This window comes from Vicugna pacos, unplaced genomic scaffold, assembly GCF_048564905.1.
Source record: "Vicugna pacos unplaced genomic scaffold, VicPac4 scaffold_19, whole genome shotgun sequence".
NCBI classification, from domain to species: Eukaryota; Metazoa; Chordata; class Mammalia; order Artiodactyla; family Camelidae; genus Vicugna; species Vicugna pacos.
In genome coordinates, this window is record NW_027328740.1 from 38,109,509 (window position 1) to 38,121,898 (window position 12,390).

Here is a 12,390-nt window from a genome sequence, read left to right on the forward strand (position 1 = left end):
ACGTATATACACATCTCTGAAAACAGCTTTGCAGAAGCTCAAATCTTCAACATCAATCCCCAAAGGCAAATCCGGTCCCCAAGGGGAAACAAGACTTAAGACGACGCTAAGGCCTCCAAAGTCCTCTCAAGGACCGTCAACCAAACTGCCTGCAGGTCTGCAGCTGCAGGCTGTTACATGTCTGCTTTTAAAGCAACCCCTTCCTGCCCTCGGGTATTACAGTGTCCCTCTATGCCCTCCCGTCTCAGGGTAAAAGCAGCCGTTGCAGAACCTTGCAGGGAAGCACTGACAGGAGTCGACAAAGAGGATCAGAGCTAAGCTAATACTTCTGATGACACGACCTTGTCACTGTGTCACTTTACAGATGAAGATATATATAGAGAGAGGTGGGGTGATATTGCTCAAAGTCACACAGCTAATAAGTGGCAAAGTCTATAACTCTGCTCTTCCCTTCGGCGTGACGCCCCAGCTGGGACGCCCACAGGGTTGTCTCATGCCTGCCTGAACAATCCTCTCCTGTCACTCATAACCCACCACAGGGTCTGACCCTAGCCTGCCTTTTCAGCATCTATTCCCTCCAGTCTCTCAGGAACAAGGCCGTTTGGGCCACTGTATGACTTCCGGCTCCCGGAAACATCAGTGCTCATGCTGGTCTTGCCTGTGCATCCGGCCCGCTGCTCAGAGGCTCTTCCTCCCCTGCAGGAGTACGTTTCCACTCTCCGCAGGGACACCTCCTCAGGGGAGCCCTCTTCTCGCTCTCAGCACGGCAGGGCCACATCCCGAGCTGCCCCATTAGGACAGTGTGCGCCCAGGTCTGTTAATCAGACCAGCAGCATCAGAGCTAGGGATTATGCCCGGGCTACCCTGCAAAACTACTGCCCGCCACACAGCCCCCAGCCAGCAGGTCACCTGGAAGTCACAGCAAGTGCCCCACCCAATCCAGAAGCCTCTTCATTTGCCAGCATCGCTGATGACTGGTTTCCAAACTTTGGTCAGTTTCGCACAAAACAGCACCTTCAACTGTGAAGCAGAGGGTTTCGCTTCTGCTCCCCATCCTTACTGGTAATGTCAAGGAAAACAAAGAGGCCTTTTCTCAACACTTTTATAATGACACCCTCCCACCCACAATACTCATATGCTCAAGAGCTTTGGATCCACGTGATTTTCTTTCCCTTATGATAAGCGGCTCAAAACACTGCGGGATTCCTTCTATTTAGAGGGTATTTGTACTCAGTTTATCGGCTTTAATCTGTTTTTGTCTCTCTTCAATATCCCTAGCAGTTGCCACCTCTTACTCCCTTCAGCAGCCTCCCTCCCAACATCTACTCTAGGAAATCAGCTGTGATGAGGGGCCCTGGGGCAATCACAGACGATGCAACTAAGGCAAAGAGAAGGTCCATAATTTGCCCGAGAAGATCAGCTTCAACCCCCAACAATGTGTGTCACGTCCCTGTGTTTAACTCTTATGCTAAGCAAGATAACTTTTTGTAGATTATGGTTATAAACAGATGAGGTATAAAAATACATACAAGGACACACATCTACTCTAAGATGCTCACTAACTCCACTATTTTGTTTCTACTTATTTCTATTAAAAAATATTAAGAACCTCTGCAGTCAGTATAGCAAAATGTTACTGGGCTTTAAATCCAGAATATAGAGGTGTTAAATGTGTCATTACTCATACTTATTTGTATGTTCACAATACAAAATTATTTGAAAGTCCCTCTCACCTCCCCCTACTCACTACTGGCTCTCACCTGAGCTCCCAGACCACACATCTAACAACCTTTCACTTTACCCACAGCTGAACTCATCAGTTTTCCGCAGAACTCCCTCTGCAGCTTTCCCTCCTCAGAGCACAGAAGGACCATCATTTACCTCATTAATCCACCCAGAAACCTGGGCCTTACTCCATCCTGCATTCACAGCCAGCCTTCATCCTTTCCTTTTTACCATCTAAACATGCCTTCAATATGTTCGCTTTTAAACACTGACCGTCCCACCGCTCAAGTGGAAGCCACCAACACTGCCCACCTGGACTCACGAGTCTCCTAAGTGGCCCCACAGCCGCTCTCCCCTACTTGAGACAAATGGGACTGTGCCACTCCCGCGCTTTTTGGACTCTTTTAAGACCCACTCTTCTTAGAAGAAACTCCAAGTTCTTCACCAGGTGAAAGTCTTTGCCATGAAATTGTCACCTCAGGGAGGGCAGGACCCGCCCTCTCCCCTCGGCCCCGCCCTCTGGCAGAGCATCAGCTTGGGAGGACCTGCTGAGCTACACCAACCTGTATTCTAAACCTGGTCTGAGTTCTTAGCAAACTGCTTCACTTATCCATACAATTCCAAGGTAAATTAGAAAGATTTTAGATGTTGAGCTAGACTATTGATTTTGGGATTTTGCACTAGCAACCTGCAAGGACATGTTCTAAAGATTCTGTCTTCTTAAAACCACACCCAGGTTAAAGGAGTATTTGTGGAATGTCTTCGGAGGAAAAGGGACTGTACTTTTACAGGCTTTATGTTTTATAACATGAACAACCCGGACAGGGTCACAAATGGAACCGCCTCACAAGTGACAGAAGACAGGTGAGAGGCACAAAGCAACAGGTTGCAAAGATGGTAAGAGTAAACATGATTCTCCAACCCCCCCAAAAAATTTTTGAAACAACCAAAAATTCTGAATTTTAAAAGTAAAAGAGTATCATATAGAGAAATGAAATAAATAATGCTCTTCATCAGGGTTTCAAGATCTCACTCCAGAGTTTTTAGCAGGCCATACTGAATCCTAGCACAGAAAAATCAAATGGACTTGTAGTGAGAATGTTCCAGGAAAACTGCAGTAATTCCTCCACTTGTGTAAGGACATACACTCACCTGCTGAAGGTGAATGTAAACCGCATTCTGGATAAATTCGAAAGCTTCCAGGCTCCGCTTCTGGATGCCAAGGACATGGACAGCTTGGAAGCATGCTTCTAACTCAGTCACCGGCATTTTTACACTGCAGGGGAAACGGAGGCACCCAGTCAAGAGCAGAGATGTTCCTGTCGTGTCTCACAGGCCGTGCCTCGGGGATTCAGTGCCCTGCAGCAGCCCGGCCCCAGGCAAGGACCAGCAGCGTTTTCCACCCAAGCAGGAGGGGCACTGTGCTTGAGAAAGCCCATCTCCGATGGGGGCAAGAGGGGCTGGTGGGGTTCAGTGAACCTATAAATGCCCACAGAAATATGCCTGCATTCATTCAAGTGATGCAAACAACTGTAGCAGGCTATTTAACAAAATTTCAATTGTCAGTGGAAATTTTGCCATTCCTTTCCGCTTGTCCCCTGCACTCTGAGACAGGCTTAGGCTCTCTTACACCTGCAGCTCTGTGCAATAGTTGTGAAGTCATTTTACTTTACAGATACCACGGTTCTGCCCAGGGTGATATCCAGCCCAGAGAGGTGGCCCAGGCCAATTTAAAGCTATGTGGCTTGCGTGCAGGGACAATTACAGGAGCTGGTTCCGGAGCCAGGCCCCTCCCCACCTCTGCTCCCCTCTCTCCCGAGGCCCCGCTGCCAAGCACTCAGGCTCCGTGATCTTAAGTCCTACTCTTCTACTCTACTCCAAACCCTTTTCCTTTTCTTTTTTTTCCCTAATTATTCCCAGCTGGAGTGATTTTTCAATCTCAATATCTGAAAAAAATTCCTGCAGCCGAAAAAGAGGTCTCCAGAGGTCAATGCCCATATGCTGGTTCCTGAAGAGAGCCCCTGGCTACGGGGACCCTCACCAACACTCACGGGGCATCAGAGATGTTGCAGGGTCGGCCACCCCCTACAAGAGTTTGCTGTCACCCCAATGCCTGCACAGCATCCCTGCTCACAAAATATAGTTGGTACACTTATCGGTTATTAAGAAGCAAAAATACAAAATTGCTCATATTTCTTACTAATATTATCTATGAAGCTGGAAACGGAATTGTAATAAAATGTAACAGTTTTTACCCTATGTTAAATCTGTTCCTTTGAGTTTAAACCTGTGCCCTGTTTCCTAGGCTCAGACTTGGTAGCTCTGCACCATTTGAAAAAGAAAGTTACCTTTAGCCTGAAATCTGCAGGAAAGCCTATTCTCCTGGACCTGATCTTTAAAAATGTTAGCTCATCTGCACTTCTGTAGAGATGGCAAGTTGCATAATAGAGAATAGCCTTTGTTTTTTTGGAGGTTTTACAGGGGTACCATGATTTGATCCACATGGACAGCTGCAAGAACAGCGGATTCAAAGGACAAACAATTCATAAAGCAAGAAGTATGCAACAACCAACCACAACCCCCCCCTTTTTAGTATAAAAGGAGACTGAATTCATTCTTGGGGAAGATAGTTCTCCAGGACATCAGTCTGCCGTCTTCTGGGTCTGCCAGCATTGCAAGTGAAGTCACTATTCCTTGCTCCAACACCTCATCTCCCGGTTTATTGGCCTGTCATGCGGCGAGCAGAACGAGTTTGGACTCGGTAACAAAATGACTGCATTGGAGGTAGTATGTCTCCAATGTTTCCTCGTTTCCAATATGTAACATGCACATCATTTATGATCTAGTGCAAATATTTCATCAAAGACAACCACAAAAAGAAACTATACTCACCTAGCTATCAACACTGAAGTCACAACCTGTCAATTTTATATGATGTTGAACAACACAATGGAAAAACCTAACATAGGGAGTTGATTCCACGGAAATAAAATTATTTCTACTCCTTCAATACTTTTTCTTTTCTTTTCTATTTTATTTTGTTTTGCTTATTGAAAGGAAAATAAAAGTCAAGTCATTTTATTTCACGTATTTTTGTTATAGCTACATACTTTAAATACTACAAAGAGATTTAAACTGCAAAAAAATTGTTCATATATTAGTATAAAGATATATACACAATCAATGGGGATTAGGAAAGGAATGGACATTTACTAAAAATCCACTGCAATCTTGTCTTTTACAAGCATATCCTGGAATATAAGCTGTATGTTTCAGGGGGCCCCACCCCCATTCTCACTGTTGAGTCCCTTAGCAATCAACTACTAAGGCACCAGCATAGAACCATGTGATCAGTATTTGAGGAATAAATTAGGGAATTAGCACATTCAATTCTAAAACAAAAACCCTAAAATAAATACTGAACTTATTTACAGATAAAGAAAATTGGAACCAAAAAAGTAGTTATTTCCCCAAGGTCACAAAGCTAATAACTGGTAAAGACAAGATTTGAACTCATCTGCCTGATTCTAAAAACTAAGGTGGAAATCCCATTCGACTGGGGAGGGTCCAGCAGCAGAGCCTATCACCCTATCTTTGTTCAGATCTAGCCTTAGACAGCCTGAGACAGCACCCCATTCCTATGGAACTCGAGGGAAAATGATAACAATAAGGATTTTATATCCAGTAGTTTGTTAGGTCTCATTTATATAAAGTGTCAGCAGGTCAGCGGAAAAACTCTGGAAAATATGAGTGGGTCCAGAGCTTTCTGCTGATTAGTAACTCAGTCTCTCAGGACATAGTGACCTTCCCATGAGAGGCCTCATGGACATAAACTAAAGGCAGCTGAGCAATGAAAACTAACAAGAACCTGGAACTCAAGCAAGAAGGTTCCCTGCCATCCCCCACCCAGTTGCCTCTTCACCCGCATGGACACGATGGCAGGAGACCCATATTCTTGTCCAAGTTACATCATCATGGATTCTCATCCATAATAATGTATGACTCTATGCCGCCTTATGTCCATTAAAACTCAAATATGATAACACCAATATCTCAGCAGAATATCTATGTCTCCACTTCCTGTCTTCTAATAGGAGAATATTTTTATGGACAAAAAGCAGAAATCCAATTTAAAAAACCATGCACGAAGCCAGGTGAAATTCTGCTTAAGAGACTGCTCTCACGCTGAGTAAATGAAAACTCAGAAAAAGTGGCCCTTCTCCCTCAGTAAATGGGAGGTAGCCTGATGTGTGTGTGTGTGTGTGTGTGCACGTGTGTGTGTGTGTAAATCAAATACAATGAATTCTGGGATGTGTACAGTTTTTTTAAGTCACTGTCATTTCATGGGAATGAGCCAACATTTAAATAATTTGAATCTAGTGTTCTGAGAGAGTCTCGGGGTCTTGGTGGAGGAGGTGAAAGGGGAGAGTGAAGGAGGAAAGAGGTACATGAAGCAAAGAAGTAAGAATACTGCCAGGGAAAGGCAAGACGTTAGTTTTGTTCTTCCTTGCACCACATACAAATTAGGGACTCGCTTTCTGCTGATGACTTATCGAGCACTGAGTTGCAGGAGAAGAGGGGACAGCTCATTGCTCACTGAGCTTGTGACTGTACGTGGCATCTTATAGACACAAATCATTTACCCTGATCAAACACTCTAGCAGCAGGCTGTAATTCTTCTGTTTTGAGAGACAACAAAGCAGGAGTTCAAACAGGATGCATAACTTGACAAAAGTCAGAGGTCCAGTAAACTAAAGAGGATTAATTCAAACTCAGATCTGAATGCAGAGTCTTATCTTCCCACTCCCAGGGCTGGAAAATCCTTAACACAGGCTCCCCAGCTCCCCTGCATTGTTCCTGGCACCAAGCATTTGCCATGGCAATGGTCACCATTTCTCACAGACACAGCGCTCTGTGCAGCAAATGACCTTGATCAGACCTTGATCATCTACCTGCCACGCCCACCAGGCTTCACCATACAGGCAGGAAAGCTGGCTTTCAAGTGCATACAAAGCCATTCCTTGTCTAACCTGGGCTCTTCTGTGGTTTCTCCAGCCTAAAGGCAGCCATGAAACTGCTTACAGTTTGTACATGAGCCACACTACCTCTCTCCATCTGTCTCCCCACCTATACTACTTAGCTATGAACATTTTGAGAATCTTCGACACAAATTTTTAAAAACAAAAAAGAAAGGATTCTGGAACAACTACTTAATACTTACAATTTTAAATGACAAATTACAAAGTGAGTATTTACAAACCGAATCTTCCTTTCTAAATTTCAGTTTTAAGCGTTTAAAAATATAATAGCAAAAAATTTTCACTTACAAAATTGACAAAAACATAAACAATAATCTGGAATAAGTTAAAAAATAATGCCCATGTTCTAAATGGAGAAACTTCAGGGCTGTACTGAGGGGTAAAGTAAGAGGTGAGAATGTAGAGACATCAACAAATTGCATGGAGGAAAGCAGTTTTGTAAAGATGTAAGTTCTCATCAGAATAATTCAAAACTTACTGAAAACTCCCATGACAACTCCAATCTGATTTTTTTTTAACTTGAACAAAATATTTTGGAATTCTTCAGGAATAATAAAATCATAATACTAGACAAGAAAATTTGGGATGGAAGAAAAGAATGAAAAAAAATTCAGACTGCCAATTATTAAATAAATTTTTACAATATGTAAGTTATGGTGCTGGAGTAAGAAAGGCAGATTGACAGAAGGGAACCATGAGCTCAAAAAGAGACTCTAGTGTACATAAGTATTTTGTAAAGGTGGGATTTCAAATCAAAGAGAAAAGTATGACTTCAGTAATTGTCCTGAGACAATCAGACAATCACCTAGAAAGAATAAATACTATTCCTCTCATAAGGACCACAAGATAATTTACAGACAGTGATGTAAATATAAAAAAGTACTAATAACAGCAAATACAACACTTTGTTCTTATTAACTCAACTTACCCTTACATTAACAAGTACTATTATCATCTCCATCTTAGAGATTAAAAAAAACCTACAGAGGAGATTTATTCCAGTATAAGAAATTATTTTTAAGAATAATTTCAAAGATAAAACACATAAGGAATACATTTATTATCATAAGAATATTTTGAGACACTACCAAAATTAAAATCCTCCTAAACAAAATGAAAGGCAAGAAATGACAAGAAAAAGCTCTGTGATACATGTTGTTGAAGACAAGAAGTTAATGTTCATAACATACAAAGAGCTGTCACAAAGCAACAAGAAGCTCCCCCACTTAAATGTGTGCAAAGGATAAAAGGAATCATTCATTTTAAAAAAGTCAAATGGCTAATGAGTGAAAAATGCTCAATACCTCACTGGTCATCAAATGCAAACTAAAACAATGAAAAAGCACTTTTGCTCATCATATTGGCAAATATTTTTAAAAGATATTCTGTCTAGTGTCCATCTGTGGGAGAAGAAACCATGAGCGACATTTTCAGAGGACGACATGTCAATGGATATGTAAACTCTGAAAAACGTACGTACACACTGACTCAACACCACTTCTACGAATCGTTTCCTCTAGGAAAAAACAAATTTAGTCCAAAAAGATGTACCCATCAGGGCATTTACACAGCACTGTTTACAATGGTGGGAAGAAAAACTGAAGTGAAATCATATCCAGCAATAGAGAATTGGTTACATAAGTAATTGTGCATCTTTTCATTCCCCTATGGAAGGAATTTCTAGAGTTACTTGAATGGAGTCTGTGATGAATGTAAATGTCACATCCAGGGACTAAATTTCCAGAAGCCTTAACTAAAGGAATATTCATAAAAGATCACAGGAATGTCTGTACAAGAAGGATGCCAGTCAAATATCCTTTCTGACAGTGGAAAATGGAGAAAACTTAACTGTCCACCATCAAGACAATGATGCGTTAAATCACGACGAGCTGCGAGCAATGAGGGAGCCGGCGTTTCGCCGTGGTCCAGGGCCTTGTCCACAGCATTCTCTCACCAAAGGTGTGCGTGGGAAAGAGACCACACCCGCAAATCAGGAGACCCCTCCACTCTATCTGAAAGGACCGTGTGAGTCTGGAGTGGGAGGACGTCTATGATATACACCTGAGTGATTAAAGCGAGCTGCAGAAAAACATATAGTATGGTCTCACTTTTAAATAAAGCATATATACACACACGTATACATGGAATTCTCATATGTGTGTATATATGTATGTCATAGGCATAAAGGTCATGAAACATATATATCAAATTTTCAACAGTTTTTACTCTTCGGAAATAAGGGGAAGGGAGGTAGGGCCTTCCTCTACCACCACAGTTCTCTTTTCAGTATTTCAGTTAAGTATACTTGGAATTTAAAAGTTTATTTAAGTCCGAAGTAAAATGGACAATGCCTCCACAAGACAGAATGCTATACTGGTCATCAAAAATCATGCCAGAGGAGATAGAATATTGTAGAAAAACATATAAAAAGCCGAATGGAAAATGGAGGTGTCCACACAGTAAACAGTCACAGAGTGCTCTCTGGTTTTTTATGACAGAGGTGATCCACACTGATGAAAATATACGTTAACGTGTTAATTATTATCTTTGAATAGCGGGACAAGGATAGCCTTTTTTGCCCCCTTTTTCAGAGTTATTATTTTAAATGCACATTATTTTTCATCTGAAAAAAAGCATTTTTAGGTGTGTAGTACTATGCATTGGAGAATAATACAAGAATACTTAGAGAAACAAGTAACTAGGAGACAAAGCAGCAGCATCACACAATGTAGGACGGGCGATCCTGATTAACACCACGCAGTTACATAAGGACCCACAAAGTGAGAGCACCTGCTGTAACAGGGCGTGGCCCCCTTCTATTTGTCAGCGGTGTCTTCAGGGCTGAGGCAGTTCTGAGCACGGCCAGTGTCAGTGCTGGTGTCTGCATGGATGCTACTGGGGGTGAGGGCACCTGCAAGCCGAGAGGAAGAACAGAAATCATCCTCTGCCTTTTCTGTCTTTTTTCTTTGTTACTTTAAAAGAGAGCCATATATAAGATAAACCGTGTATCTCCCCAAATGAAATTTCAGTAATGAAACCGTTTTTAAAGACTTCACAGCTTATATTCTGCCTATAACTGTCTTTTCAACAAAGATCATATTTATTAAATGTTAATTAACTCAGTTAATTAACTCCCTGTTGAAACATTCTAGTAAAGAACATGAAATGCAGTATGTAAAAGAACCACACCTGCAGTGACTAGCTCAGCTGTCTTGACGGCAGTGCAGTCAGCCCCCACCATCCCGTGGCCCTGAGCTCCTGATGCTGGTAAGAGATTATGCTGCCGCCTCAGATGGAGAGAAACGGTGAAAGCATTTCTTGAACCCTACAGCACTGACAAAACATAACTGACAAATCCCTTGCCCCTTTGAGGCTCTCATTTTCTGTTTCTGGCCAACCCCCATCAATGAGCAGAACCACCCAATCCCCGAGCCATGGGACTCACGTGGGAAGCAGTTTTGGAGAAATTTCCAGGTATAGAATGTAACCAACTATACATAGAACTCTGAAAAAGGAAAAGATGCCATACTCTGATTTTGGAAGACACTCAAAATATTCTCCTAAGCCTTAGTAGCTGGAAAGGCTGGGCTTCTCCTAAGTCACTTATTTATTTCACAGCCAGTAAGCATCTCCCTCAAATCCTGCTTCCCTGTGTCTGCTGGGAGCTTGAAGCACACTGCTGCTGTCGATCTTATAAGTCACATGGCAGAGGCATGTGTCTCACGCCTGCAACCCTCACACAGGCTCGCCTCCTAGCCTCACTGTCTGAACTGGGCCCCATTTTCTCACCTGTTTATTTGGTATCTGTTCTTTTGTAAGCTACCTGAAATGCATTTTGGAACATGTCAGAAGAAGCAGTGGGTTGAGAAATGGACAGATTGAGAGGTGAGAGATGGGCAGACAGAGAGAGAGACTCCAAGAAAAGGGGAACAAATAAAATTTCCTATGCAAAACCCTCTTCTAATCAGGGAAGGAAACCACCACGGAAAAGTGTGAAGAGGCAGGTAGCTTAGGACTGTTTCCTGGATTCCATGAAAAGTAACACCAAGAGATGAGAGGGTAGAACTTTAAATAGTAAAAGAAAAAAAGCACGCATGCTTGAAAAATATATCTACAATATGTACTTTCTAAAGAATAGACTGAAATCAGCAGGACCCAATAACACTATACTTGGGTATTTACAGAAGTGAGAATCCCATCTCCAAACCACAAGGCATCCCTTCAGAGCACTGACAGTCTACATGGGGCGGTCATAAAGCCATCACCGCAAAAGCTATGCTACCCTGCACTTACGAGGAATGAGCAGCTGTGCTCAGGCTGCCCACGCGCGTCATTTACACCCCACAGCACCTCTACGGGGGGGGACGCCTAGCGAGCCCCGTCTCTGCAGGACAGAAAACCAGTTCTGGAGAGGCTAAGCCGACTTACCAGTTCTCCATCTCACAGGACTGGTCTCTCCAGAGCAGGACACGAACTCGGACCCACGATTGTAACCATGGTACTACAGTGCTTTGTGTGCTGTTTGTGTGTATAATACATTTGTTTCTATCATGAAAGGTTATTTAATAAATGATCGGTTGTCTTGTCTATCTCATTAGCTCACAATCAATCTTTATACTGTTGAATTGTACTCTTTTCCCCTGAAGAAAGGAACGGAAACAGCGGGGGTCAGAAAGAGGTGGGGCTCCATTCTTTATCTGGGATCTCATCTCATTGAAGTCCCCAAACAGGGAAAAGGAGCAAATGTTCTCTTTATCTTTTAAAGAGAGGGCTCCAGTGATGGTGACTTATTCAATTACAAAATCAAGGCTGGGGAAAGGGCACATGCAGCAACTAGAGCAGCATCAGCTGTAGGAAGGTCAAAAGTGCTCACGGGAGGGCTCAGGGGGCAGCCTCATTTAATTTCAATCAATAAAACAATAACAAACTCTAAAAATACTGGCCTACAATGGATTAGCTCTTTCTTGACATCTAGCAAGTTTCCACAGCCCACATGTAACATTATCGGGAACCAGTGAAAGGAAGAGTCCACAGACAAGGAAAATCAATGCCACAGGCAGGCTGAAACCCAGGCTGGAGTTTAGGAAGAGAAAGGGCATAGTTAAGAACTGGGGAAAGGCTGGGGAAAAAAATCATCACAAGGACCCTCAAGCATCATCCAACAATCATATAATCATTCATTCAAGAGAGAGTTACTGAGGTCGTATTCTGTGCAAGATTGTACAGCGGGTGAAGCAAGAGCGCAGCGTCCATGGTGGCAGCAAGTTGCGGGGCTCAAATACACTTCTGATCCCAGTACCTTGCACACTTGTCCTCAATATAAAGGCAAAGATAATTAAAGTAAAATAATACTCTGTAAACTCAAAGCATTGTTGAAAAAAAAAGTTAAAGAAGACCTAAATACCAGGACAGACACTCCACACACATTCCCCTATCAAAAGAAAGTGCTCTTGGAATGGCAGTGCTCCCCAGAGCGATCCGTATATTCAACGTGGTCTCGATCACAATCCCAGCGGGCTCCTCTGCAGAAACTGACTATCTGCTGCTACAATTCATATGGGAATTCGAGGATCTCAGTAACCTATACGTACTTGAAAAAGAAAAATTTGAGAGGACTTATAATTCT

At 42.6% G+C, this 12,390-nt stretch overlaps 2 long non-coding RNA genes across 2 annotated transcripts; both read right to left on the minus strand.

Moving 5' to 3' along the window:
- Positions 1-564: 564 nt before the first annotated feature.
- LOC140693420 (uncharacterized) lies at positions 565-3,098 on the minus strand. The gene is made up of 3 exons (XR_012069184.1): positions 2,878-3,098; positions 910-1,059; positions 565-814 (listed from the first exon to the last, which is right to left on the minus strand). It is a non-coding gene; the product is annotated as an uncharacterized lncRNA (long non-coding RNA).
- A 6,852-nt stretch (positions 3,099-9,950) lies between these two features.
- On the minus strand, positions 9,951-11,467 carry LOC140693429 (uncharacterized). The gene is made up of 3 exons (XR_012069197.1): positions 11,193-11,467; positions 10,210-10,269; positions 9,951-10,111 (listed from the first exon to the last, which is right to left on the minus strand). It is a non-coding gene; the product is annotated as an uncharacterized lncRNA (long non-coding RNA).
- Positions 11,468-12,390: the final 923 nt, after the last annotated feature.